The sequence below is a fragment of the Eptesicus fuscus genome, chromosome 14 (genome assembly GCF_027574615.1).
Source record: "Eptesicus fuscus isolate TK198812 chromosome 14, DD_ASM_mEF_20220401, whole genome shotgun sequence".
NCBI classification, from domain to species: Eukaryota; Metazoa; Chordata; class Mammalia; order Chiroptera; family Vespertilionidae; genus Eptesicus; species Eptesicus fuscus.
In genome coordinates this window covers 41,191,227-41,214,008 of record NC_072486.1, presented here as the reverse complement: position 1 = coordinate 41,214,008, position 22,782 = coordinate 41,191,227, and the positions used below count along the sequence as shown (strand labels likewise).

General features: G+C 46.8%; 1 protein-coding gene across 3 annotated transcripts in view; it reads left to right on the top strand.

Moving 5' to 3' along the window:
• The window catches only part of ATXN7L1 (ataxin 7 like 1), a 227,482-nt gene that overhangs the window by 35,938 nt on the left and 168,762 nt on the right, over window positions 1-22,782 (top strand). The gene's annotated exons all lie outside the window — the stretch shown is intronic.

The following is a 22,782-nucleotide window of genomic DNA, read 5'->3' as shown; positions in this document are numbered from 1 at the left end:
CACACTGTTTTCACAATTTTAATGTCTGTAAAGTTGAGCTGCATCTGAAAATCAGTGCTTGTGGTAGTTGAACCGATCAGTAGGTTTTTTTCTTACCGTACATAAAATAAGATACATCGTATGGCATGGTAGACTTGAAGAAATGGGGAATAATATGACTGCCTTCAAGATAACCTCAAATGGCCCTAGCTGGTTTGGCTCAGTGAACAGAGCGTCAGCCTGTGGACTGAAGGATCCCAGGTTTGATTCCAGTCAAGGGCTCATGCTGGGGTTGCGGGCTTGATCCCTTGTAGGGGGTGTGCAGGAGGCAGCCGATCAATGATTCTGTCTCATCTTTGATGTTTCTATCTCTCTCTCCCTCTCCCTTCCTCTCTGAAATCAATCAATTTATATATAAAAGATAACCTCAAATGCACAGGTATCTTTGAGTATCAGCTCAGGGCCAAGTGCTGTGGAGGAGGCAGCGGCGTGGAGGCACCAGGTATCCTTGGTGTCTCCAGGCCCAGCTCTTTCCGTTGGGGGTCCTTCCGTCACCTGATCATGTTTGCATCTGTCCTTGGTAATTCTGTTTTCCTTCACCGTGTCTGCAGAAGCATCATTCTCCACCGAACACAAGGACCTCGTTGGCCTACCGTGTACATGCTGGCAGCCGATTTGCTCCCTAATTGCTCTTTCCTGGGCTTTTCACATTCGTCTCATTTCTTAGGTTGTTTTTGTGCTCCTTGGATCATTTCAGTTGTTTAGGTGACCTTGTAGCTCTTGTGTGACTCCAGGACTTACGTTTTCCTGGTATAATAGGACTTCCAGCTCAGTAGACATTCTCTTCCTCGTGCCAGAAACATGCGTTGTTGACTGGCAGGCATTTGCGTCTGTTGTCTATAAACTAGTGACCCCAGGGCAGTGCTTGGTGGTTGGGACCTGCTGAAATCTGACTTCATTTCTGTGCTGTTCACGAGGTTCCAGAATATTTGTTTCTGGGCCATAGACACACTCCCTTCGCTGGGAGGGTCCACGTTCCACAGCCCACACGCCTCCTCAGAACCCCCAGGTCTGGGCCATTGCCCCTCTTGATGTCACTGCCCTTTTCTAACTTACCCCAGGGGTGCGCCCATGCCGGCTCCTTGTCCCCTCCCCCCTCACTTTCCAGGGCGGATGGGTTCACTGCAGAAGGAGCTGGTTCTCACACATTTACTGAGGAACTCTTTCCCCTGCCACCTTCTGCCTTAACCAGTTACCTCAGCAAAGTTCTGAGGGGTTTCCCCCACTGTACGTCCCTCTTAAACTAACAAACGAAAACAGATGAGAAAGAGGAGTGCCCCTAGGCAGGCTCCCTTAGAAAGATTTCTTTTTGGGGGGGAAAAAAAACAAAACACATATTTTTATTGATTTCAGAGAGGAAGGGAGAGGGAGAGAGAGATAGAAACATCAATGATGAGAGAGAATCATTAATCAGCTGCCTCCTGCACACCCCCAGCTGGGGATCGAGCCCACAAACCTCGGGCATGTGCCCTGACTGGGAATTGAACCATGACCTCCTGGTTCATATAGGTCGACGCTCAACCACTGAGCCACGACGGCCAGGCAGAAAGATTTCTATATATATATATATATATATATATATATATATTATTGATTTTTTACAGAGAGGAAGAGAGAGGGATAGAGAGTTAGAAACATCGATGAGAGAGAAACATCGATCAGCTGCCTCTTGCACACCTCCTACTGGGGATGTGCCCGCAACCAAGGTACATACCCTTGACCGGAATCGAACCCGGGACCCTTGAGTCCGCAGGCCGATGCTCTATCCACTGAGCCAAACCGGTTTCGGCAGAAAGATTTCTTTTTAAAGAAAAACGACAGCCTCTGTCACCAATCCTGTGGCAGTCCCTTCAGGGTCTCTGTCAACGGGGTTGCCACCCTTTGTGAAAACCAGCTCTGTTTTGGTTTTCTGAAGGTCAGAAAAGCTCCTGCCAGCCTGAGTAGAAATTGCCTCCCTTTTGTGGGGAAATATACTCCAAGTTCCAAACAAGAATGTACAATTGGACTTTTGGAACAAAACCAGGTCCAGATTTGAAAACTGAAATGCTAGCTTACTGACGTCTAAGCCGAAATACTGACATGCTAAATCCAAACAGTGGTCCCCAAGAGTTGTCCCACCAACCTTGCCCCCTTTACCTCTAGGAACGAACTTTTAAAAAAAAATTATAAAATTGTAAAACAACAGCTAAAAAAGAAAAAAAAACCCAGTCCAGAGGGGCATGGAGTAAAGCAGGTGTACCCCCACCCTCCTCCTGCACAGCCCTGAGGACACTGCACCCCCGTCCTGCAAAGTGCTCGCTGCGTCCCTGAGCAGCCATTTCAGTCCATCCTCCCGCCAGAGTTCCTTTGGCTTGGCCTCCCTCTGTTTAAGGCCACAAGAGTGTTCCGCTGTTCCGGTGAACCGTATTTCTTCAGTGAGTCCCAGGGACTACCTTTGACCCTAGGAAAACGGGGGGAGGGTCCCCGGGGGCATGGTGGGCCTCAGGGAGATCTCGTCCTTGCCTCCTGCCTGCAGCCCTCTCCTCTCCACGGACAGGGAGGGGCAGCCTCAAACGTCTCATAAAGAAAAGCCCCTCGTCATTTTTCTCCAGGGTATGGCAGGATTATTTCCGGTCCTATGTCCTTTTAATGTAATTCAAGACATTTTTCTCAGCACCTACAGAGTGCATGGCAGCTCCCTAAGCCCGGGGTGGGGGCAGAGGAGAACAGTTTCTTACTCTCCCTTAAGAAATCTACAGACTTCCCAGATGCTAAGAATAAACCCTTCCTGTGGCCGCCTTTCAAGAAGGCCGTTGGCAGTGGGAACATAACAGGATTCTAAAATGTGACGACACTTGAACCTAGTGATTGCACTTCTGGGAGTGTAAACTGAATAAATAAACATACACACAGATTTATATACAAGGATTTTCATTACTTTAGCGGTGATAAAAGGGAAAAATTGAAGATGGTCTCCATGTCCAAAGATAGGAGACCAGTTAAATAAGTTGTGGTACATCCTATACAACCATTGGAACCATGCTTTCAAAGACAGTAATGATATAGGAAAATAACAATAAAATAATCAATGAACCACATAGGATACAAAACAGTATTCAGTATATTCCCAAATTATTTTTCCCCAACATTTTATTATGAAAATTTTCAAACGTACAGTATAGTTGAAAGAATTTTCCAGCGAACTATTCCTTGTCACTATCATTAGTTCTTCCATTAACATTTTACTATATTTGCTTTACTATATAGGTAGGTAGATTCATAGATATTCATCTACCTTCCTTTTATCCACCCAATAAGCCATCTTATTTTTTAAAATATATTTCTTTATTGATTTCAGGGAGGAAGGGAGAGGGATAGAGAGATAGAAACAACAATGATAAGAGAGAATCATTGATCTGCTGCCTCCTGCATGCCCCCCCCCCCACTGGGGATCGAGCCCACAACCCGGGCATGTGCCCTTGGCCAGAATCGAACCTGGGACCCTTCAGTCCGCAGGCCGACGTTCTATCCACTGAGCCAAACCGACTAGGGCCATCTTATTTTTATATGCACTTCAAAGTAAGTTGTAGACATCAGTACACGTTCCTGTAAGTACTTCAGCATACATATTATTAGCTGGTGTTCAATATTTGTTTGTTTTCATGTGAGGGGAAAGTTACATGCATTGAAATATACAAACCTAAATGTACAATTGCCTAATTTAACAAATGCATACTCTTGTGAAACTCGAGTCCCTATCAAGATATAGAACATTACCAATTAGGCTTAGTATTTTTCTTATTAAGCACCCATACTTATTTGTGTACATGTGTATATCTGTAAAATAGGATTCTAGAGATTATTTTCTTTTCTTTATTATATTATTATTTTCTAAGTGATATACGTTGAGTATATCCATTCATTCTTTTATTGAACAGGTATTTATTGATTATTTAGTATGTGCCAGGCTGTGCCCTACATATAAGGGATCCAGTGGTTAGCAAAACTGCAAAATGTACTGCCCTTATGGAACTTATAATCAACTAGAGGAATCGTCAGTAAACTAAAGATAATGCAGCAAGGAGATAGAGAGTGAGTGATGGGCTGTGAGTGGCAGGGAGGCCTCTCTAAGGAGATGATATTTAATCAGAGAACTGAATGATTCCAGAGAACCAGGTAAGAGTCTGGAGGGATCAGAAGGTGCCAAGGTCCTGAGGCAGGGAGGGAGGACAGCTGCCTTGGCTAGAAGAAACTGAGTAAGGGGGAGTGAAACAGGAGGCGAGGTCAGAGTGGGAGGCAGACACCAAGCCAGATGGGGCCTTGCAGGTTATGTTAGGAGTTAGGATTTTATTCTAGTGTTGAGAGGAGCCGCTGGAGGGTTTTAATCAGGGGAGTGACTTGATCTGACTTTCGTGAATTGATCTGACTTTCACCAGATATTTATTGAGTGCCTACTATGTCCCAGGCACAGCTCTAAGAATACAACTGTGAGTAAGACAGGTGTAGGAGGGAGACCGACAATAAATAAGAAGACAAGATCATCCCAAGTGATGCAAAGTACCCTGACAAAAATCAGACAGGGGCATGTGGAGGGCAGGTAGGCAAGACTAGAGCTGACCTTCATGCCGAGACCTGCTTGATGAGAAAAGAGAAATGTGAATGCAGGCAGTGTGCTGGAGGTGGGAGAGCAGTCCCATGCAGGGCAGCCTTCGTCCAGGACCGAGGGAGGATCTGGGCAAGGAGATGAGATCTGCTTGCAGAGGGCACCCAGGCTCTCAGCAGGAGAGGGGGCAGGAGCGGGCTGCTCCTGAGGAGAAAGCACCTGCCTGGGAGGGGCAGAGGGCCAGCCTGGAAAACAGAGAGAAAGCTGTGAGGGCCCAGGCTGTGGGCTTCATCTTCTAGCGCGTGGGCTTCTGACAGAGTGTGACAGAGAATCTGCCTGCAGATGACCCTGGCAACGCATGTGCTAAATATGCCAGGCAGTTGGTCCTGGAGGCAGGGAACCAGTTAAGAGATTATTGTGTGTGTGTGTGTGTGTGTGTGTGTGTGTGTGTGTGTGTGTGTGTGTTGGGGGGGGGGGCTGGGGAGGGCACGGACACCCAATTTGTGTTGTCAGTAAAAAATCTTTATTCGGTTAACAAGTCTTCGCCCTAGCATAACAAACTTTCAGTTTTTCAAAGTCGTACTTGTGCACAGTTTTTAAAAACCAAACTGCACCATAAGTCTTATACGACAATCAGCAATCCCCTCCATTTCATCAGTTTCTATTCCCAGGTGCAAATACTTCCAACATACTTTTCACCTTTTCCCCCTGATATTTACTTCTATAATTTAAAATAACTGGCCTTTTCTGCTACTTGTAGATTTTATTTTATTTTATTACATTTTATGTTCTCTAATAACTTCCTCTCATGAAAGTTGAAGGTTTATTTCTTTGATAGGTCCTCCACACACACTTCTCCACCCACCCCTCCAATATAGTTACATGGCAGGTTTTCACTAAATAGCTACTGGGGGGCTTGTATCGTTATGACTATGTAAGTATTACTCACGGCTGAGTCACCACATGTATCCCGTGTCCTTTCTTAAACAACTCTTTGGTTTCTAAAGTCTTGTGCTGGGTGAGGCAAAGGGTATGAGGGTATAAGACTGTTTACAGGGTATCCCCCCAAAAATGTGTATACACTTTGAATAATTATTCATTCCAATGGGTTAAATCTGAAAAGAATGAAACATCAATTGAGCTATCAACTTTTAAAGTATGTGCACATTTTTGGGGGACATCCTGAGGATACTCCAGCAAGCTTCCTGTGTTTATCCCGGCCTCACGCCTGTTTCTGAGGGTAGCCTGTGCCTGAAATCCTGGGCCTTTGGATTCAGCTTGAGTCTACCTCCCACCCACTCCACTCAGCGGCTGAGGTTTACTAAGTCCTTTACTCTTTGTCCAGCTGCTCCCCAGTAGCATCTAAAGTTCTGTTGCCATCTTGGGTCTACTCTCATCTCCTTTCTTATTCACTTTGTTCTTGTAATTCATGCCTTTTTAAAATATTTTTTTTAATTGACTTCAGAGAGAGGAAGGGAGAGGGAGAGAAGGATAAAAACATCAACAATGAAAGATAATCATTGATCAGCTGCCTCCTGCATGCCCCCTACTGGGGATCGATCAACCTGACCGGGAATCAAACTGTGACCTCTTTGGTTCATAGGTTGATGCTCAACCATTGAGCCGTATCAGTGGGGTTTGCCTTTTTAAAACTTGGGGCTTCTGGAGAGAGTAGAGATAAACGTGGTCAATCTGCCATATGTAACCAGAAGTCTCCCAGAGCACTTTCATACTTCCTGGCCCACAGTCTTCTCATAATGGATGTCGGCAGATGTTCTTTACGTAATCATTTGTCCACCTGTTGCCCAACTCAGCCCACAGAGTTGGAAACTAGGAGTTTGGAAGAACCATACCACAGCCAGTTGCTTTCTAGGCATTTTAAACCCCCCGTGACTTTCCCAGAGCAGTTCAGAAGGCCTCCTGAATGGGCCTGATGTGCCTTCAGTTCTCACCACGGAGATGAGATTACATGGCATTCTACATTCCGTCATTTTGAAGCAGAATCCTTCCTGCAACCAGGGTGGCCCAAGGGGCAGGCATTGAGCAGGTGGCTGGAGCTTGTTTCCTAACCAGCTGCATCACAGTGCACAGCTTACTTTCCCTCTCTGGGCCTCCTCTGTGATGTGATAAAGGTGGACTTCATCTCACTCCTTAGCCCAACTTTACTTAGATTGCTCTGAATAAAACTCAGAGGAGCTGATAAGGTTGTAGGTGATGGCCCCAGGGGGAGCCCTGAGGTGCTCCTGAGGCACCCAGGGCTCCTAGGGACCTGGATTGAGAAGCACTGGGCTTGAAGATGTCTCTAAAGCAGTGGTTCTCAACCTTTCTAATGCCGCAACCCTTTAATACAGTTCCTCATGTTGTGGTGACCCCCAACCATACAATTATTTTCGTTGCTACTTCATAACTGCTCTGTCTCGACCCACAGGTTGAGAATCGCTAGCAGGGTCACCTAAGACCATCGGAAAACACAGATATTTACATTACGATTCATAACTGTAGCAAAATTACAGTTATGAAGTAGCAACGAAAATAATTTTATGGTTGGGGGTCACCACAACATGAGGAACTGTATTAAAGGGTCTCGGCATTAGAAAGGTTGAGAACCACTGCTATAAAGTCTCAATAGGACACCTCTGTGAACCTTGCCCTTTACAATGTCCACTGCTCTGCAGGAGTCTATGATAAAAATGCTGTTTGCCAGGGGTCACAGGACACACAACCCCCTCCTGTCTCCAGGGCACTGGACGTGTCAGGCATGGCACACCCTTTCCTAATCTCCTTTTCCCGGTCCAAAGGCAGGAATGTGGGTTCTTGCTGCCTCTTAGAGAAGGGATGGATTTGTTGATTTACAGGTTAAGATCCTTGGGATGGGAGCCCTCCTCCCAACACAGGCTCTGTAAGAATACCGGAACTTGCCTTCCCACATTGTTTGCTTTTGATTTACTGTTTTGATGTAGGACGGCTGTATGACTCAGATGTTATCTTCCGTTGCCAAATCACGCGTTAGGTATGTCTAACATTTCCCACACAGTGGCATTCATCCTCTTCGACTGTCACCTCTGGCCACACCCTATACCTCCACAGGGGGAGGGGAAAGAATGTAGAAAACTCTCCCCGTCACAAATAGAGGCGTGCCCCCTGCCTGGGACTGTGGTTTTCAAAATTGCCGTCTTTGTGGGTTGTTGATGATGTTTGCAGAATAGTACCATTTTCCCCAAAGATTTTAAGCAAACGTTTGATCAATAGAACAGGTAAAGTGGAACCCCAGCTCGGGTTGAGGGGTGGGATGAAGAGGGCCGAAGACCCTCTGCCAGAGTCCCGGGCTATGGGGACAGACCCCCGTGGCATCTCTGGTCCCACCTCCATGGCCTGGAACAAGTGACTCAACCTCCCAGACCCTCCCTTCCTCATCAGTGCAGCGGGGTTGCAGCTGCCAGCTTTGAGCGAGGCACTCAGAGTGTCCTCGGAGACAAGGACTCTTCTCGTGACCTCCTGCTCAGAACCCCTGGCACTGAAGGGGGAGCCTCAGGCGTCCTCCCAGCCTTCACGTGGGAAATGTTTGAGAAAACCCGACGCTACCCCAACCTTAGGCAGTCGTGTGTAATAACTCGGTATTTTCTTTTTAATCCCTTCTTTCCAGAGAAGGTCCTTGTAAGGTCAGCACAGCATCAGGGCTTAAGTGCTTGTGATTTTGCTTGGAATGTAAACAGCGGCATGTCTCTGGCCCGTTTGTTCAGAAAGGAAGTTGTCGTGTTTTTCCCTCTAGTGGAAATCGCCTTCCTTCAGTGAGCGCATTCCGGTAATTCCCACTGAAGTCCACGATTTTGGTGCGCTTTGGAGCTGGGAAGCTGGCAGTAGTGTGGATCGCCTCACTGAGTGTATTTGCGGGTGTTTTGTTGCTATTAATTAAATTAACTAGGTTATCATAAAATTGTGCGCTTATTTCTCTTCCCTCCGCCACGCTGGCCCGGGAGCTGTGTCTGCATGGAAAATGGCTGTATTTTGACTTCGTTGTTTGAGGACTGAACCCGTCAGAGATATTGATTGTCTTCTCCATGTTGGAGATTGGAAGCCTCCTCTGTGAAATGGGGGTAATAATGGTTCCTCCCCCAAAAGAGTGCTGAATGGATAAAATGTGATATGGCATACCCATGCAACATCTGACATTTAGTATATGCTGGAGAAACAGACAGCTCTTGTTGTTACTTCTCCTCCTTGCCTTCTCGGTTCTCATATCCGTATTCTTCAGTCTCACTGGTTACTGAGACAGGTTCACCTGGTTACACCTGGAACTGTTCTGTATTTTTCTCACCCCAACCTTTCCATGGAATTCAGAGCAAGCACAGCCCTTTCCAATGTGCTCTGTGTGTCCAGGCCTTCCTGGTTCATGGTCAACCTGTGTAACTCCAAGCCTTGGTCTCCTGACAAGTCATCCTTCCCTGTTCTCCAGGGATGGGAAGCATGGATGTCACTTGGCTGCCTTGGATCTGGGTACCAGATTCCTTGACTACTTAGATGATGAAAAGTTAATTTATGTCCTCCACCATCCCCGAGCCTGACTGTAAGCCATACACAAGGAAACAACATGGCAGTGCCGTTAGGTTTAAGACTAGTCTATCTGGGGACAACTCTGACCCATCCATCACTTACGAGCTGTGCGATCTTGGACAAGTTTAAATAATATTTTTGTGCTCCTGTTTCCTCATCTATCAAATAAGGATAATAATACTGCTTGATTGTTAGGGGTCTGCATTTCTGAAACCCAAATACTCTGAAAATGAAGTTTTTACCTACGTTTGAAGCAAAATCTGATCAAAATCTATTTATTATGCTCTTTATTTATCCAAATTAGTATGATTAGTCCTATGTTTCTCTGCAGAAATACTAATGTTTTTGATTATAGGATGCAGTCCCAGACTCTGCTTGGGTGTTTTGTACAGTGTGTATATTACCTTACTAACATCTGATAAATTCTAATTTGGGAAACCCAATTAGCCCTAGAGTTTTGGATAAGGTATTGTGGATCTATAGTAGTTACCCCATAAGTTTGTTGGCAAGATTAAACAAGGGATTTTGCGTGAAATTCTTAGAATAATGGTCACTGGACTGGAAGTGCTCAAGCATTAGCTACTATTATTCTAAAGAATGAAAAAATACGATGTCTTTAAGTATGAATGATTTATTTTACCTCAATAAAATGTTTATTTTTTTCTCAATAAAATGTTTATTTTTTATTGAAGGGTTTAAATGTTTAATGAATGATATAAAAATGAACTTTACTGCCTGAACAAGAAGAAAGTATGCTATTTATTTTGGAAAGAGATTCAGACTCCAACAAGAAAGTCAGTTTAAACAAATATGGATGCCACTATGACTGTCGGGGTTTGTTTGTTTTTCTGTGCTCTTGATCCCAAGGGCTTATTTATGCCAGGAAAGGCGGCATCCCCAACCTTTGCTTTTCAATCTTGCCTTCCATTCTGCACGCATCAGACATGGGTCGGAGTGGAGTCCTAGACTGCATCCTCAGAGATGCTGTTTGACTCCCTTAACTCAGTTGGTCCCTGATGTCGCTCATCTTTTTCAAACGTTTGTCCTCTGTGTCAAACCCTATCAGTTCTTACTTTGGGAACTCATCTTCTCTATCCCCAAAGGAAAAGTATTTTTGAATCCCTTGGTAAAATATTACAGCTTTCATTTTTCTCATCTCTTTTTATCTTCAATCTCATGCTTACGCCAAAATCATTTACCCCTTAGATTTCTCTGCTCATGTAAATCCCTTGGGCAGGTCCTATTCCTTCACTCCCCTACATCTAACTGAGACTTGCTTGGGTCTTACACTGCTGGGCTGTTTGATTACTGTTGCTTTGTTTTTTTCTTAGTGGTCAGGTTGAGTTCTCTTCTTTGACTGTCCTATGTTTTTTATCCATGTTGCACTCCTCTACAGAATAGCTGTGGGTTACCATTCCTGTTTTTCTGGCAAGCCACAAGCCTCTTATTGCAAGTTCTTCCCAAATGCCTCTATTTTTAGTATGTATATGTTTTAATGTCATAAAATGTTATCGCTTAACACCAGTGCTAACTAATATTAGTTACAATCCAGGAATTAAAGCTTGGATGACACACCAACATTGGAAGAAAACCTAAATTTGCACATCAGACTCACCTCCTCATTTCATAGGTGAAGCAGCCGAGGCTTGGAGATCAAAGCATCGTGTTCAGAGGTACCCAATTGGCTGGTGACAGACCTTGAGCCAGAACTCAGGTCTCCAGGCTGGTGTCCTTACTAAATTTTTAAAAAGATATATTTTTATTGATTTTTAGAGAGAGAGGAAAGGAGAGAGAGGGAGAGAGAATTTTCAGTTACCAGCATCTGGAGACCTTTTCTTTTTTCTTTTCTTCTTCCTTTTTCTTTTTTTTAATTGACTTCAGGGAGAGGAAGGAAGAGGGAGAGAGAGAGAGAAACATCAATGGTGAGAGAGAATTTTGATCGGCTGCCTCCTGCACTCCCTCTACTAGGGATCAAGCCCACAAACCGGGCATGTGTCTAACTGGGAATCGAACCATGACCTCCGGGATCATGGGTCAACGCTCAATCACTGAGCCATACCTGCTGGGCTGGAGGCCTCTTCTTGAAGGTCATTCTGTGAATGGAGAGGATGCTATTGATTCATTAGATGCTGAATTTGGGCTTGGGGTTGCTTTTTTGGTTTTGTTTAGTAAAGATGGGAGACTTTCACTGCTTTACTTGCCCACCCTTACTTCTATCACCAGCAGAAGGACTTCTGGATGATAAAAAAGATTTTTTTAAAAACACAGTTGGCCAGGGACATGAGGGAACTAACTGGTCACACAATTGGATTTGCATGTTGTATGCTCTACAGCTTAAAAAATACCCTCAGATATGTCAGCCCATTTTACTTTTCACAACCACCCTATAAGGAAAGGCAGAGAAATTACAGTATTTTTATTACCACTTCACAGATGAGGAAACTAAGGTCCAGAACCATTCTGCTCCTTTCTCTTTCTTTTACTATTGTTAGTGACTTTTGGTAAGGAAATTCTAGTGGTGCATATTTTTTTTTTAATATATTTTTATTGATTTCAGAAAAGAAGGGAGAGGGAGAGAGAGATAGAAACATCAGTAATGACAGAGAATCATTGATCGGCTGCCTCCTGCATGCTCCACATTGGGGATCAAGCCCACAACCCGGGCATGTGCCCTGACTGGGAATCAAACCCAGGACTCTTCAGTCTGCAGGCCGACACTCTATCCACTGAGTCAAACCAGCTAGGGTGGACTATTCTATTACAAAACTTCAGAATAGTTATCAGCTTCAGTACATATAACCTCCAAGCATTTACTTTAATGTTGTCAGAAGAAACCACCAACCAACAGTGGTTTCTTCCCTCCTGCACACCGAGCACCAGGCTTCCATCTCCATGTGGTGTGTAGAGCAGCAATCTTCCCGTCTGATGGTTTCAGTCTCACCAACATCGCCTTCTCCTGTATCAACAATAGGTAAAGGGTGCATATCGGCATTTCTGTTTTCAATCAAATATTTGTGCACGCTCTGCTCTCATTAGGGTCTCTAAATATATAAGAGAGTAAAAATAAATACCCCACCCCACTCCCAGACCTTAGAAATAAAAAAGTAAACACCAGTATAATTGGGTACTTTCCTAGTCTGGTGGGGAAATGTTGCCTTTTGATGTCTATGGCCTGTAAGGAGGACAAGCTCTCAGTTCGCTGAAATGCCACTCACACCCTCTTTACTGGCTCCCCCTTGTTGGCTGACTTCCAGCACGACCTCCGTCAGCTGCCCCTGTTCTTCCCTGATTGTTCTCTGAACTCTGAGGTCACTGTGATACCTGTCATGGGCTGCAGCTCACCCTGCTCCCACGCCCTGCGGGTTTCCTCGAGTTCTCGGCTTATCCCGCCTCAGAAGTAGACATTCCAGAACATTCCTGAGCATTCCGGCTCACAGCTGGAGGCAAGTCTCCGCAGACACAGTTCCCGTTTGGAAGCCTCCACTTGCCCAGAGCAGGTGCGGTAGGGTGACAGGAATTTGGGGAAACATCTCAATAGCTGAGCTCCTCCCTGAGGGATGGGGACCTCCCCATGCTCCAGGCGGAGGGGAAGGAGCAGGGCGTTCCAGGAGGGCCCTGTTGGGCGTTTCCGGCAGCAGGAAAATCACATAGATGACTTCTGAATCTGAACCATTTCACATGGACCAGTTCATGCTAGTTCCTCTGTGTCCTCCTCCACCTTAATATCCCTCATTTTGAGTTGCTTTGTCACTCCATTTTCCACATTAAAACCTTTTTTTATACAAAAAAAATTTCAAGGGGATGCATTATTTTTTAAATTAAGTTTTATTTCATCAGAGTTTCGTAAAAAGATAGTTTAAAAGTCCAACAGCAGTGCCTTCTCAGCCCCTCTCCAGCCCCTCACACCCACTCCCCAGAGCAGCCTCTTTAAAATCTTTCAGCTGTTCCTTCCGGTATTGATCTCCGTGGATCAGATGCTTATGCTGCATTTCCTGGTTTATAGGTTTTGAACGTTGCCTGCTGGCTTCCTGTTGGAGGAATCTGGCCCCTGCGCACCCAGCCTCACTTCCCCTCCCCAGCAATTATACATCAAGTGGGATGAAATCTGTGGTCAGTGTTCACAGTACAGCGATGATTTCACTGTTACTCACTAGAGTACCAACTAGTGTCCTGGAATTACATTTCCTTTCTTATACAACTTTTTGTTTTTCTCAGACTTAATTGCCTTTACAAGATTGCTGCGTTTACTACACACCTGTTGCACATTCTTTCCAAATGCCTACCTGTGCCGTTTGCCAAATGGTCACAAGCATCGTATCTGTTGGTTCAGCCCTGCCCTACACCTGCTGAGTCCTCCGTCTTCCTGCTCCAATCTGGACTTACCACTCTTTAGGCATCATCTGAAGACTTCCCTTCCCTGCACCTCTATGTCTTACATCCCTGCTTTTCTTGGACCCTAAGTCTTCTTCTTTTATACTTTACCCCCTTATTTGCGGGGAGCGCATCCTCCAGAAGCTCCTGTGAGAGGGTACATGGGAAGCACATTTTTTTCAGGCCACATAGGTCTGAACATTCCTTTGTCCTCCCTCAACCTGAATGATGGTTGTTAGTTAGATATGGAATTTTTGTTTGCAAATTATTATTTTGAAATTATTATCCAAATTTTGAAGGTAGCACCCCACTGCCTTCCTGATGTTGCTAATGAAATATCTAATGCAATGATCTGTTTTCTCTCTGGAAGTTTGAGATTTCCTCTTTATCATTCAGAATAACATGCCTTGGATATTTCCTTCCTTCCTTCCTCCCTTCCTTCCTTCCTTCCTTCCTTCCTTCCTTCCTTCTTTCCTCCCTTCCTCCCTCCTCCTCCCTTCCTTCCTTCCTTCCTTCCTTCCTTCTTTCCTCCCTTCCTTCTTCCTCCCTTCCTCCCTTCCTCCCTTCCTCCCTTCCTTCCTCTCTCTCTCCCTCCCTCCCTTCCTCTTTTTTTTCTTGATCCATTCATTGAGTTGGCCATTCACTGGGAGTTTTCAATCTGAAGATGCCTTTCTTTGATTCTGGAATGTGTTTCATATTTCAAATTATTCCTTTGTTTCTCCTGTTCCTTTTTTCTGGAATTACATGTTAGTTAAATGTTGGCCAACCTAGACTGGCCTCTGAGTCCCTTCCCTTTTCTCCTTATTCCTTATCCTTTTATGAGTCTGTTCTGCTTGGTGCACTGTTTTCTTGACTCTGTTCTCCAATACCTTCCAGCGAATTTTTATTTCAGTTGACTTATTTTTAATTTCTAGGAGTTCTTCCTATTCTGATTCTTTTTCAGAACACCTTGTTTTCTGAATACAGTGTCTTACATCACTAGAAATATTAATTATAGGGTGTGTGGTGTGTGTTTTTTCTGTCTCTCTCATTGGATTTTCTTAATCTTCCTGAATTGGCGGTTTCCTTTCCTCCTGATTCTGGTCTCACTTCTTCATTTTGGGAGGCTCTCCTCAAATGTCTGGTGATTTTTACCAGCAGGGGGTTCATCTCCTGCTGAAGGACATGGGGCCATTCTGTCTCTCCTCCTGGGTGGTGGAAACCATGGAGCCAGGGCTGGGGCTTGGTCCTCTGTTCAGGCCACAGCCCTTCACTGTTTCATCCAGCACTGCAATCCCTGTTTCATCCAGCACCACAGTCGACCCTGACAGGAGCCGGCCTGGAGCAGTTTCTCCTGGGAATAAGGCTCTCATGCCTTGATGGTGCTGGGATAGGGAAGGAGGAAGGTTAGATGGAACCTCTAGGGGAGGGTCTGGCTCCAGCCTGTCCTGCAGCCAGCCCTCCTGACCTACCCCTTCCCTTCCCTCTGGTGTGGGTGCCTTCAGCCCTGTGCCGGGAAGGCCTGTGGGAACACTCCCCTCCCCACCCTGCCATTCCTGACTTCACTACCTTCTATCCAAGTTGTTTGCTCCTCTCCAACTACACTGCCCTTCCTGTTCTTCCTCATACATTCTTTTTATAAATTAAAAACATAAATAAATATGTTTTTATTTATTTCAGAGAGAGGGAAGGAGAGGGAGGGAGAGAGAGAAATATCAATGATGAGAGAGAATCATCGATCAACTGCCTCCTGCACGCCCCCTCCTGGGGTTTGGGCCCGCAACCAAGGGCATGTGCCCTGACCAGGAATCAAACCGTGACCTCCTGGTTCATGGGTCGACGCTCAACCCCTGAGCCACGCCGGTCAGACCCTCATACATTCTAGCTCGCCCTTTGCACTAACTCTTTCCTCTGCTCCTGGTATCCTCCTGCTTCATGATAGAGGCTTTTCCCTCACCTTTTTTTATTCTTGGCTCAAATATCATCTACTCAGTGATAAAATTTTTTGAATTCCAACTAGCTTCCCATTTAGCATTCCCAATCTTCTATCTGCTCAAGTATTTTTTCATAATACTTTCCCCCTTCTACATACTAAACTTTATTAGAAGTATTTATCATTTACTAGAGGCCCGGTGCACAAAATTCATGCACTCGGTGTGTGTGTGGGGGGGGTCCCTCAGCCCAGCCTGTGCCCTCTTGCAGTCTGGGAGCCCTTGGGGGATGTCCAACTGACGGCTTGGGCCAGCTCCCCATGGGGCCTAAGCCAGCAGTCAGACATCCTTAGCGCTGCCATGGAGGTGGGAGAGGCTCCCGCCACCACTGCTGCACTCACCAACCTGTGGGAGCGCACTAACCACCAGGGGGCAGCTCCTGCATTGAGCGTCTGCCCCCTGGTGGTCAGTGCATGTCATAGCGACCAGTCTTTCTGCCTTTCAGTTAATTTGCATATTAGCCTTTTATTATATAGGATTCTTTGTCTCCCCTGCTATAATGGAATCTCCATGAGACAGGGATCATGTTGGTTGTGTTCATTTTTGTTTCCTGAGTGCCTGAAGCAGGGATGGAACCTGAATGGGACCTAGGACCTCTGACTACAAGGCCTTCCCCCTTTCTGCTATAAAGAACCACTTCCAACTACACAAAGGTAACTCCCTCAGACACCACCTCTCATTTACTCTCCCTGCTGCCAACCTTCCACCATCGTCCTCAGTGATATCAGTATCTCTCAAACCTATTTACCTAAAATAAAAATTTTAAACTGTACAGAAACAATGTTGTGTTTGTTATGTTCACACCAGGTGAGCTTGGGCATGTCACTTCACCTCCCTCTGCCTCACAAAGAGATCATGATATTCTAGTTCACAGGATTTCTGTGAGGATTAAATCAGTTAATATATATAACTACCATTCCAACAGTGAATACCTTGTGTTATTATGAGAATATAATACGTTTGAACTTAGAGGACATTATGCTAAGTGAACTAAATCGCAGAAAGACCACTAGTGTATGATTCCACGTACATGAGGTATCTAAAGTAGTCAAACTCATAGAAACAGAGAATAGCAGCATGATGGTTGCCAGGGGCTGGGGGCGGGGAAATGGGGAGTTGCTGTTCAGTGGGCATAGAGTTTCAGTTATGCAGGATGAAAAAGTACTAGAGATCTGCTGTACAGCACTGTGCTATGGTTAACAATACTGTACTGTATACCTAAACATTTAAGAGGGTAGATCTGATGTTATGTAGTTTTTATTTTGCCACAATTTTTTTTTTAAAAGAATGTTAGTCACTAACCCCTTCGTTATCTTGAATTTTCTCAAGGGTAAGGGAACTTGCCTAAAACCTCACAGCTAGCAAATGGTGGGGGGTGGGGGAACGACAAGAATCAAGCCCCTGACTCTTGGGTTTCTTCTTCCTGCCCAAAGTTGGGCATCAGCCCTGTCTGTCAAAATCAGATTATTCAAGAGCCATGCTCTACAGTACTGGAGAGGCAGGTCCACACTCCCTTGGGAGAAAATGCCTCACAATTTGGCTCCATCATATTGTATGCCCCATAGGTTGGCCAGTGAGAAATAAATAATCCAGACGTCGGTGTTATTGATGGGTGGCTTGGACAGGGGAGTAAACAAAAGAACCATCTTCATTTCAAGCTTCATTAGAACTAGCAAAGACGAGAAGTCGTTTTTCAAAATAGTGGGCGGGCGGCAGGCATCCGTCCCCACCTGGAAAGGGGCACTTGGTCTAAAAAAATAATTGTGTCTTCTGTGTCACTTGGGTGGAAGCTCCTGTCCTAATTAATGTTATCTCCTCCTCCCTTTATAAAAATGTTTGGGGAAAGTGACGTCCCAGCATTTCGCTGTTGTTGTCTCCTCTCTCAATAAGGAATTCTCTCTGCTCAGGCAGTTTAGGTGCTGATTTTTCTCATGCCCTAGAGATGCTTCTAATTAGTCAGTGCTTCTTTCCCATCATAGTTCACCACAGAGAGTGGGTTTGGACTGGAGGAGGGAGCGATTTTGTCACCTTATCAAAGTGCCACTGATCGGGTTAGCTTTCTTGGGTGCTCATTCATTTTTTTTATGCCTCTCTGAAGCGGAAACAGCAAGCTTTCTGCTGGGTTTTGCAGTCTCCCGATAAAGCTCCTCCAGCACCTTTGATGAAATGCTGCCTCGAAGCCGTTGCAGTTGTGTTCACTAAAGAGATGTGCTTCTTTCTCATCAGTGGAAAAACACCAGGCCGGGGACAATATGGCAGAAGCACACTCCTGTGTCACTTTGTCCCCAAATAACCTGGAACCTCTCAGGGGCTGCCTGCTGGCCGGGGCCGGTGCACTGTGTGTTCCAGAGAAAAGGTACAGGGAGGACTGTTCCTTTGCCGCTCCCTCCAGGAGCACAGACACCCACCCTCCAGGCCGAAGGTGGTATTGTATTCTTGTGGAGGTTCTTTCGTTGCTAAAGGAGTCTGTGGACACCAGAGATCCAAAAACTGGCTTCCCCTGCTTCAGAGCTAGAAGGAGAAGCTGGTTTGGTCCTTCCTTCAGAACTCGTATCGGTCAGCTTTTGCTTCAAAACAGAACACCCCAGAACTCGACAGGTTAAGACAACAAACATCATTTATCATGATTCTGTGGGTCCTTGGGTGGCTCTCTTTTGTGGAAAGCTCAGCTGGGGCTGGATGGTCTAGGATGGCCTCACACACTCTCTGATGGTTGTGAGGCTGGCTGATCTGGAGTGGCCTGGACAGGAGTGGCTCATCCCAGTCCATGGCAGGCCAGTCCGGGCTTCTGCACGTGAGGGGTCAGGGTTCCAAAGATCAGCAAGAGAGGGCAAATAAACCCAATGTACTAGCACTTCCTAGGTCTCTGTGTCACATTTGCTATTGTCCCATTGGCCATAGCAAGTCACATGACCAAGCCCAGACTCGGGGCAGGGGGGCACATCCACTGGTGTGGATATGAGGAACAATAAAGAATCGGGGGGTCATTCCTGCAACATCTGTCCCAGGAGTGGCATGACAAAGGCATGTCCTACTCTGTGCCTATATGGAAATATGTGGGTTCAGTACGGGAGAGGTTCTTTGAGGCAGAATATAGTGCAGTTTGACCCGCGTGGGTTCTAATCCCCCATCCCATTTACCAGCGGCGTGACTCTAGGCAGGTAACTTGACTTCTCCGAGGCCCAGCTTATTCACCTGTAAACTTCACGAGGCTCTTCAGAAGACTGAGTGAGGCCGTGTTTGGGAAACAGAGTGGGATCTGGCGTCGGGTCTGCTTTCATCGGTGGGCAGCAAGAGGGTATTGTGGCGGCAGGTTGGGCAGAGAAGGTGAGCCCTGGACTGCAGCACTCCCAGGCCCCGGAGGCCAGGAGAAGACACCAGAAGAGCAAAGAAGGCTCTCCTGGCTTCTTGCAAACTAAAACCTTACTCAAATATTTGTTTACAATCAAAACAAACACGGCCCTCTTCCTTAACTGCTCATGACCCAGCAGTGGCTGCTTGGCTTCCCTGCCTGCTTGTCCCCAAAATAGCTTTGTCCCTAGTTGTCAGAGGCACTGGACACCTTGCAGTCCGACCTGCCATCTCCGTGCACTGAACTCCGTTGCCTGTGTCCTCCTTGGCGCCTTCTGAGTGTTCCTTCTAGCTTCCTGCGCTGGCCCCTTCCCCTCCTCTTGTCCTTTCCTTTCCTTTCCTTTCCTTTCCTGGCTGATGTTCCCCAAATTGCATCCTGAACCCTGTCATTGGCAGTGGCATTTCACGGGCTGACCCCTGCCCTGTTCCCGACTCATGATTGTCTCGATCTTTCTCTGATCCCAACTTGCCTCGTGTTCAAACTCAATAGGTTGCAAAATAAATGTATCTGCCCCACCTTTCTAAGTCCATTCTGGCTGCCATATGAAATACCATAGACCGGGGACTTAAATAACAGAAACTTATTTCTCCCAGTTCTGCAGGCTGGAGGTTCGAGATCAGAGTCAGAGTGTCAGCATGAGGTTGGTTTCCAGTGAGGACATCTCCAAATACCATCACATTGGGGGCCGGGGCTTCAACATAGGAATGCAGAAGGGAACACACTTCAGTCCATAGCACCCCCTGCCCTCCTACTGTATTGCCATCCACCTCTCCCCTGTCAGTAACCCCAGCCAGAAAACTGTACGTCATTTCCCACCGTGGGTCAGCGCCGACGGTCTTCGGTCCTTCATTTGCTCTCCCCCTGTCCCCGGGTCAGACATCGCCATGCTCCCCACAGACCCCTGCAGCAGCCCCCTCACCTCCAGACGTGTCCCAGCAAGTTCAACATTGCCTCCCAAACAGACACCCATCACTGTCCTCCACACTCTCCTCATACACACGTGCACACAGTAAAATCCCGCCTCTCTGCCCTGTCTCTTTCCCTTCTTTTGGCATCCTTGTTCCCTGCTACATTCAGTTACCCTACAGTACCCTGGACAGGTCATCTCACGCCCTTACCTGCGCTGCTCCTCCACCCTAGAAACGCCCGCTCATGTCATTACCCAGCTCCGGGGCCTCCCCTGCCCTCCGCTGCAGCATGAGCTCTCCCTCCTTGGTACTCGGTTCCCTGCCCTTTAACATGTGTCATGTGTATTGTTTCCCTTAATGGTCTGTGAGCTCCGTGAGGGCAAGAATTACCTCATTCATTTCTCTGTACCCCAGTGCCTAGCATATGATCAATGACAATAAATAAGTGTTGAGTGAACAAATGGGTGAGTGGATAAGGCAGTGGGTGAGCCCATAACCTCCTCTTTCCTGCGCTGAATCAACTCAGATGCCCTGTAGGCACAGGTGCCATCAGCTGCCAGCCTACACACAGGATGTACCAAGCCTGGGAGGCATGGGTGTTCCCCTTCCCGCCCCACAGCAGCAGGGGCCCTGCCAAAGCTGCTCTCCTGGCCACATAAACTACCCGCAGAACGCCAGCCCCTTGCCACCCCAGCGAGTTCACCACCCCTCCTCCAGTTCCTGCTGCCCTGCCTGCCTATCTGCTCAGTTCTCCATCACTTTATGTGCCCTATCCTCTAACCGTCTGGCAAGTTCAGCCCTTTATTGTATCAGTACATTCTACGGTCTGGCTTGTTCATTGTTGGAATGTGTATGTTGTCCTAGCTGCGCCCTCATTGTAAACTGGGACTTTGGTTTATGCCTCTTTTGTTCTTTCTCAGTCCTTGGACATTTGGCAAACGCTACTCCACAGGTCTTTATTCCTAGCTGACCTTGTTCCTGGCACTTCCGACCCGTCTCCCTTTCTCCGAGCTGCCATTTCTTTGGGGGAAGACAGATGGCCTAGGAGTTGGCTCAGCAGACCTGGCCTCACTTTTTTGGCTCCACCGTTTTCAAGCTGTGAGACTGGGAGCAAATAGCTTACCCTCTTTGAGCTTCTGTTTCCTTACCTAGAAAATAGAGATATTAACAGGGCTATTGTGAGGATTAAATTAAAACATATATATTATGCAAATTAGACCGGGATGCCATAATGGTCACGACCAGCTCAGGAGGGGCCTGGCGTGGGCCCAGAGCCTGAGAGAACAACAGACAGGGCAGCCCAGGAGCTGGAGAGAACAGCATGCAGGGGGGCCGGCCCGCAGCCCCAGCCCCACAGCCGCGGCGCTGGGCTGCTGGGGCCGGAGTGGAGACCCACAGGGCAGCCGGGTTCAATTCTGATCAAAGGCATGTACCTAGGTTACAGGCTCCTCCCTGGCTGGGGCCCAGGTCAGGGCTCACGCAGGAGGCAACCAATCAAAGTGTGCCTCTCACATTGATATTTCTCTCTGTCTTTCCCTCTCTCTCTCTCTAAAAATCAATGGGAAAATATCCTCATGTGAGGATAAAAAAAAAAAAGAAAGAAAGAAATGTCATATCCTATGAAAGAGACATCTTGAAAATGCCTAAAGAAAATTGTCATTTTTTCATGGTGAAGGGACTGGAGTTTGTGTTGATGAAAACAACTTGGCAGCTGCGGCGGCCAGCAGTGGCAGCAGCAGCAGGGTGATGGGGGTGGTACCTTCCCCTGATCAGCCCGGTTGCCTCCCACAGAGGGAGACCCATGGGGAGTGGGCCTAAGCCATCAGTAGGACATCCCCTGAGGGCTCCTGGACTGTGAGCAGGGACAGGCTTGGCAGAGGGACGACCCCCCACACACACCGACCCAGTGCACAAATTTTGTGCACCGGGCCTCTAGTTCAATATAAAGAGCTTATCACAGTGCCTTGCAGGGAGTAAATACTCCATAAGTGTTGGCTACTGTGATTGATGTTGTTTTCAATAATATTATTTTATCAACAAACCTTCCCCTTAAGGATCTAGCATAGATCAGTCCCTGGGCACCTACCACATGGAATGAGTGTTTGTAGAAATGTCAGACTGGCCTGCAAGTGGCTCCACGGGCTGCCTCTAAATTCTAACCCTTATTTGTTAGTGGGAATGAGAGGCTAATTTCTCCTGGGATGGGAAGGGAGCGCCGGGGCACCTCCATTCATCTCCAACAAGAGCTCTTCTCTTCTGTGACCCTAACCACCATTCTGATTCTTATCCTGGTCCAGGGTGGGTTGTGGCTGCTCTTTACCCATTGACCCAGCACCCGGGACAGCCAGGCACAGGAGTCCCCTTAATCAGACTTTTAGAGATAAGACAGCCAGGCCCTTCCCATCGATTCTCATCAGGTGCTTAGGGTTCACTTTTCCTCATTTGATGGTCTCAGCATAGCTGTCCCTTATCTTGAAGTGCTTTTCCTGGCACATCATTGAGGGAAGGGGGGCCAGGGGACCTGACAGGACATCCGGGGAAGACTGGCTCCAAGGCCAGGACTGGAGGCCTCGGCCACACCTGTCCAGCCTCAGGGGTATGGCTGGGTCGAGGCTTTTTCTCTTTGTCTTCCCGAAGTCCTGTCCATCAGTGGCTTTGGGGGCACTGTAACCTTAACTAGGGTCACACCCATCCTTCACCTTGTAAGGCCCCTTACAAGATGCCTATGGGGTAAACTGGTGGCCACTTGGCTGGGTCAGAGAGGAGACAGTATCCTAGCCCATCTCTGTTTGCTGGAGAGGCAAATTGTGCATATGAGTCTCACCCTGTGCTTTCCCGTTCCCATCCTAGTTCATAACGGGGTGAAGATATATTAGATAATAGGCATTTTTATGGGAAGGAATTTTGGGGGGCATCTAGCCCAGCACTGGGTTGAACAGCTGCATCAAAATCACCTGGGAAGCTTTGTTCCAAATTATAGATTCTTGGGGACTCACTCCAGGAATGTCC